The following is a 6,903-nucleotide window of genomic DNA, read 5'->3' on the forward strand; positions in this document are numbered from 1 at the left end:
TAAGGAGAATTCACCATAAAAACAAACAAACAACCAAAAAAAAAAAAAAACCTGTGAAACCTAAACCAAACCACACATAACCAAAACAGCAGAAGAAATCAGGAACACACTATCTGTATGCCAAATCTAATAGCCATACTTTTCTGAAATGGCAGCTTCAAAGACTACCATTTTTTAATATGTCCCTTACAACTTTTAACTTTGGTCACTGGACCAATGCAAGACACCATAGTAAACTACTTTGTCAGTCTTATTATCCATACACAACTCAGTGTTTTCTTTTTTTCAACTCTTTTTTTTTTTTTCAAGTTGACTTTCCTTTCAACCCATCTCTAGAACTCTAGTTCTGTAGTAAATATATTTATCTACATCTTATTTCACTCATTGTTTCCTTAAACTTCCTTATACTAACAGGGCATAGCTCCCCCTGAAGACCTGTCAGGTACTGCCTATTCATACTTACCTTTGTTCTGTTACCTCAGAGAGCAAAAGGCACTTTGGCAATCTCTTAGCTCACCATTGCTGCCTTTAGATAAAGTACTTTTTCTCTAGAGTGCAAAATCTTTCTTCATTTGATGTGTAATATTTGGTACCACTCTTTTTTCCTGCTGTCACCCAGTGACCTCCTGGTTATTTCTGTTTGTTGAACATTAAATAAAATGACTCATAATTTTTCTTTTCACCACCACCCTTGCCACCATCATAGAAAACTTTAATTCTTGCGTGAACAGTTTCCAAGAGTCTTAAAAATACTTACCATAATTGCAAGTTCTAGAACAATGATACTTTCTAACAATTACCAATAAGAGTATGGAATTTTAAAAGCAAAAATTGCATACAAAGAAAGGCAATTACTTTCTCCCTTTAAAGATATCCAAACAGACTACTTTAGTCAGCTTTGTAAAACTGCTCCGCAGCTGGGCTGTACCTGAGTAAGGTGTAGCATGCTTTACAAGGAATAAGCTTTTTAAGGTAACCAACCATCTATATGGAAATATGTGAGGAAACAAAAGGATTAGTATAAGCTAACAGAACTTGTGGATTTTAGAAAGAGCCATAAACAATGTTAAAAAGAAGAAAGAAGAAAGAAAGAAAGAAAGAAAGAAAGAAAGAAAGAAAGAAAGAAAGAAAGAAAGAAAGAAAGAAAGAAAGGAGAAAGAAAGAAAAGCTATCGATGTATGGATAAAAATCAAAAACTATACACGATCACATTATGCAGGTGCACTCTTTTGCCAGGAATGGGGGTAAGGGAAATAGTTGTCTCAGGCCCTAGGGATTGTCTTCCTCCTCATCCAGTGCTGCCATCTGCTGACCTCTTCTGCATCTCACACTTTTTATGTCCCACATTAGATCAGAACCAAGGTTATTAATTTTAATAGCAAAAAATTCTTAAACTCCCTGGAGAGAGCTGCCTTACATTCACATTCTTTGGAGGCTTTATCAGTGGTATTTCTATAACCTGTAGCTACTCCATTGTCTGCACAATTCTGAGATTTAAGAAGATTGCTCTTCTTCCAAAAGCTCTGAAAAATGCCAGTCTCAGCTTCTTATTGCCTGGGAATGGCCTTTCTGCTCTGCATGCTCTCTTCTCTGTGCCTTTTGACTCTCTCTGGGACCCTCTGAACTGTACTATGGCAGTAAGAAGCTAGCTTATTAAGTTTTCTGGCAGGAAGAGTGCAGTTTGGTCCATTTCTGTTCAACAGAATTTTATTGGAGCTTCCCATTTGATGCTACCTCACAAAGATTCCCTCTCTGCACAGAAAACATGGAGTCCTGATTACTTGATTCCAACACCTGATACTGCTTCCAGCCTCCCTTACTTAGCTGCTGCTTAGCTATTTGTGCTTCCTGGAGACTGTAGGTAGAAATGAATTCTGTGGGAAGAAAAAAAACATACCACGGTCTCAGAATCATACTTTTCTGGATGATACAGAAGAGCAAAATCTGACTTTCTAAGTTATGTGTCTGTCTGAATCACTAATATCTCCTATCAAAAATCACATGGGTTAGTAAACATGTGTTCTAAAAAATATCTTACTTTTTTAGTGAGTTTTGGCTGGATCTTCAAATTTGTTTATGGAGAACCGTTAATATGAAGTACAGTTGGGACCAGTGTATTTCAAAGTATGGTCTGGGTCCTGCTTCATGGTATCATTCCTGAGTCCCACATGCTGTAGAGTGTGGCCTGGGGATCTGCATTTCCAAGGTGCTAACTGGGAGCTTCTTAGGCATAAAGTTGAAAATCAGTGTGCACATGGAGGTTGCATTAGTAACTCTAAGCTACCGTGCATGAATCTGCAGAGCTTTTAAAAAATACAAATGCCTGTCCCAGACCCTAGACCCACAGCGACTCAGAATCTTCACAACTAGAGCTTCCAAAAGCTTCTGACAGAGAGCTAAAGAACGTTGGCATTGGGCAGATATACTTTTTACTGATTAAGAAGAACAGCTGTCAGGGCGCGTGGGTGGCTCAGTGGGTTAAAGCCTCTGCCTTCAGCTCAGGTCATGATCTCAGGATCCTGGGATCGAGCCCCACATCGGGCTCTCTGCTCGGCGGTGAACCTGCTTCCCCCTCTCTCTCTGCCTGCCTCTCTACCTACTTGTGATCTCTGTCAAATAAATAAATAAAATCTTTGGGGGAAAAAAAAAAGAACAGCTGTCATTATTGAATACTTGCTAAGCAAAGTACATGTTATCATATCACTTAATCCTCATCATAACCCTGTGAGTTTGGTAGTACAATTAAGCATTCATGACTGTTGCTGTTTTTCAACACATAGCTTAGAGATGCTGAAGAATTCATCCACTGAGGGAGCTGTAGGAATGGGATTGGAAACTCTTCTGTTTGACTCTAAGGACTGGCCTGTTCTTCACTATCATAGAAGGCCTTTCTTCCTGCTATCAGTTTTTTTGTTTTTTGGTTTTAAGATTTTATTTACGTATTTATTTGCTGCAATCAGTTTCTTACAGTTACCATTTTAAACATTCGTACAGATTTTTTTTCCTTGGTTTGCTTTTCTCCTTTCTGATTTCAAAATTAGCACAATCTTTTTAATGTTTGGCTCTTCATTTTTTCTTTGTAATTGTTGGTGTAGAATTAAATATCTGAGATATCTAACTTGTATGTTGCTTGTGCACAGAGCATTTTATGACACAGGGAGTTGTTTTTTGGGTTTGGTTTGGTTTTGTTTTAAGATTTTATTTATTTATTTATTTGAGATAGCATGAGAGAGAGCAGCAACCAGCGTGGGGGAGGTGGGGTGGGGCGGAAAGAGAGGGAAAGGAAGCCCTCCATTGAGCAGGGAGCTCAACACGGGGCTCCATCCCAGGACCCTGGGATCATGACCTGAGCCAAAGGCAGACACTTAACCGACTGAGCCACCCAGGTGCCCTGAGAGAGAGGGAGACTTAACTAAATTGTTTCATGGCTTAACTTACTGCTACAGTCTTCATCTGCAATGGAAACCTTTTATTACTTTTAGTCCAAAACATCAGGCAAGATGCTTCATATGTGTGCTCCTTTAACAAACTCTTCAACTCTGTCTTACCTTAGCCTATATTATTGTAATGATATAGTTACTGTTCTACCAGACCATGAACTTCTCAAGGAGGTGGTGTCTCTTATTTCCACATGCCCAAGGATAATAGACTGAAGGCCTTCGGAAAAATGTATTGAGAAGTAAATAGTTCTGTGTACCACCTATACCACCATCCTTCTACCGTGTATATATACACGTGACTTAATTTTGCAAAACCCTGACTCCTTTGTTTGTAATACAGGATAATAATGTCTATCTGTTGGACTTGTTCAAGAGAGGTATGATGGAAAATAAACAAATGATAAGTAGCTATACATAACAAATAAGATAGCATAGTATGTTAGAAAGTGATGAGTACAATGGAAATGAAAACTATAGAGCATATGGGGTTGTCAGCTCTGACAAGAATGAGAATAATAGGATGGTCAGGTTAGAACTCAGTAAGATAGTAATATTTGAATAAAGCTTGAAGGAGATGATGGAATTAGCAGGTGGATACCTGAGAGAGGAGTATTTTAAGCAGCTGGAATGGTCAGTGCAAAGATTGCAAGGCAGAAGTGTGCCTGGTTATGTTTTAGGAAGAGCTGGAAGCCAGTGTGATTAGAACAGAATAAGAGAGAAGTCAGAAGATCAGTGCTTCTCCAACTTCAATGTGCATAAGAATTGTCTGGAGAGATTTTGCTTTTCTAAAACGCCCCCAGGTAGTAAAGATGCTATAGGCCCATGGACCATGCTTTGAATAGCAAGGGTTTAGATGACTCTCACTTTGAAGTGTGAGAAGGTAATTTAATTACATAAGTATAATATTATTGTGACACGGCATTAAGGACTCCGTTGAGGTTGTAGTCATGATTTTAACACAACGTAGTTATGTGTTTTCTTCAACCACATTCAGCTACACAGAGATAGGCATGAAGCTGCCACAGAGTTGGATTTAACTAGGACTGTAGTTTTGCCATTGATGAAGGGAGAGAATCCAGGGGAATCAAGCATGTAGTATAGTGATTATCAAGGAGGTAGTATAGTGATTAAATACAGGATTTAATGTGGTTAATGATATAGTCTGGGGTGGCTGGTGGGAAATCAGACAGGCCTTGTGGTACTTCACAGTTAATAGGGCAATGGTCTTAAGCCATAGTTACTGAACATGTGAACTCACTCTTCATTGAGTCAATGGTTCATGTGATAGGCGGTTTCAGCAGTTTAATGGAGACATAGCACTTTTAAAGTAGCTTGCTTTGAAGTGTCAATGATGTTAGGAAGTCTGTAGGTTGATGCGTAGTTGCTGCTAATGCACACATACACATACAAAGTAATACAATATACGGTTAGGAAATGGAAATTTGAGATTTAGGAAATATTTCATCATATTACCTTTTTAAATTTACCTCTGCTTGTCACTGTTTCAGTATCTGCTGTCCAAAACCTTCAGTCACTTTATTTATATGTAATCACAACTGCAGGTAAACTCATGACTGACCTTTTAAAACTTATTTACCCACCTTTGCAAGAACTTACTGCTGACCCAAAAGGAAATCCCAAGTGCTACTGAGTTATAAACGATTATACAAAACTCTTCTTTCCTTTACTCTAGATCTGTTTACTTGTCTTTCTCCTCGCTATCTGGTTTCAATGCTGGTATCCATACCGGTTTTGATCTTGGCCTCTAATTCTTGGAGACTGAACATTTTTCCTAATCTTCCACTCATAGTTAGCATCTAAAATTTGTTCACTTAAGATTTTCTGGGTTAGTTTGCCCCTCTGGCATTATTACATTGTTTTTCATTAGGATTCCCTGAATCAGTTACGGACCCCTCCTCTCCTCATTCTCATTTTCCTTAGCATCAGTAAGAGAAAAGATGCTACTAATTCCCATTGCTCGCTCCCTTCTTTCTTCTTTTCTCCCTTTTTATCTCATTATTTCCTTTTACATAATATATACTACCTTTTCTCTTTCTCTCTCTCTCTCTCTCTCTCTCACACACACACACACACACACACAAATATCATTTTACCTAGACTTGAATCTTCCTTTTTTCCTCTTGAAGAACTAATCAATTACAAAACGGGGTTGTAACATTCAAGTCTTCATTTTATCCAGGCTTGTTCATTTATTTCAAGAGTATACAGGAAACAAGTCTCCATGATAAAAAGGAAATGGGCAGAGGTGATGCTGTGTGTGCATGTTTTCTCCAGTTGTCTTCAGAATTGGACCAAAGCCTACGGTTTTAGGATGCCTGGTCTCCAGATAGCCAAGCTTTACTGTAATAAGCAAATTGTACATAGAGATGAACGCTAATAGCTACAACGGGAAATAACATTAACTCTGCAATTGAGACAAAAACTTTATATACACAAGGAAATGGAAGGGTTCTTTATGGAATCATAACCATTTTTACAACTGGATGGCACTGAGAGATTTTCAGATAAATCCTGAAATGAGAGAAATTAAATATTTTCTTATCAATATATGCTATCACCTCCAGCACTTGGAGGAATTTTACTATAAACCATGTTGGAATGACAGAGATGAGATACTCATTAATTCACATGTCTATTGATAAGGCTTTAAAACATTTACATGCCCCTGTTTTATCTCCACAACACTTGATTCACATCTTTATTCTTCTTATTGAAGGCATATCTGGTCGTATAAGAAATAAGACCCTGGTAAATAAGATTTTGCTGTGGAAGTTTAGACTACTTACATAACATCTAATTTGGGAAGACATGTCTCTTCTTAATAGTTAATTACAGTTTAATCAGTAATAGTAACCTCCATAAAGAAAGCATTTTTAAAATCAGTTTCTTCCAAAGACCCTTTAAGCAACATAGAAGTTACAAATGAGAACTTTAGGGGAAAAAAAAAAAATACTGGGTCAAAATCCTGGTTCAGTGGGTTAAACCTCTGCCTTCAGCTCAGGTCATGGTCTCAGGGTCCTGGGATCAAGCGCATCAGGCTCTCTGCTCAGAGAGAGCAGAGAAACAGGAAACAAGGAGCCTGTTTCCCGCGCTCTCTCTCTGCCTACTTGTGATCTCTCTCTGTGTCAAATAAATAAATAAAATTGTAAAAAAAAAAAAACTTTAAAAAAACTTTTAAAAAATAAAAAATAAATAATAATTTTTTAAATCTTTGAAAAATCTTTAAAAAAATCTTTAAATAAAAAACCCTACTTCTTTAGATTCTTTGCCATAAATTAAGCAAATTAAGTTTTTCTACATCTCATTATCCCTACCTGTAAAATGAGGATACTATTTCCTGCTTCATAAGGCTGTGTTGAGGATTCAATGAGTAAATATGTAACCCAGCGTAAGCTTTATATAAGTCTTTGGTATTATTCCTGTTAATTAGAGAGGTGAGTGT

Source organism: Mustela erminea, chromosome 1 (genome assembly GCF_009829155.1).
Source record: "Mustela erminea isolate mMusErm1 chromosome 1, mMusErm1.Pri, whole genome shotgun sequence".
NCBI classification, from domain to species: Eukaryota; Metazoa; Chordata; class Mammalia; order Carnivora; family Mustelidae; genus Mustela; species Mustela erminea.